Raw genomic sequence first — 615 nt, forward strand, 5'->3', positions numbered from 1 at the left:
TACTGGAACATCTCTGAATACATTTCCGCTCGGCTTCAGCAGGGCGAATTCAATCCACTGTTTTGTCTAAATGGATGCAAAATTTTTCCTCGTACATTTGTTCTGCTATATTTTTACAACGAGGCTCAATATGGAGGAAGCCTTACTCTGCTCTTGCTGTAAATATGTAGGAAATTCAACAGGGGATTTAGTAGAATATAGAGTATGGTTATATAGATAATATATATGGACGATCCCTTACCCTGCTCCTGCTGTAAATATTTGTGGAATTCAACATCAGATTTAGCACAGTGTATATTATGGCTATATAGATAATATAGATGGAAACAGTGAGAACTTAATTTAAGATATTGAGTTATATCTGTTCATAACATTTTCAGCACACATTTCAACTGAAATTCTAAAGTGACGTTGTTTTCTATTGCCTCTCCCTGGGAAAAGCGTGTGTTGTAGTTGAAAGTATCGATTCAGCCCGCAGATTTTCTTATTCTAAGATATGTTATATTGCTTTCTAGTCTTAGGTGTTATCTGTCATGCAAAGAATTATCTCTGACACAAAAGTTCACGGAGTTACTTTATCAACCTTTTCTTTCCAGCGATATATCACTCCTGATT

The sequence above is a fragment of the Penaeus monodon genome, chromosome 19 (genome assembly GCF_015228065.2).
Source record: "Penaeus monodon isolate SGIC_2016 chromosome 19, NSTDA_Pmon_1, whole genome shotgun sequence".
NCBI classification, from domain to species: domain Eukaryota; kingdom Metazoa; phylum Arthropoda; class Malacostraca; order Decapoda; family Penaeidae; genus Penaeus; species Penaeus monodon.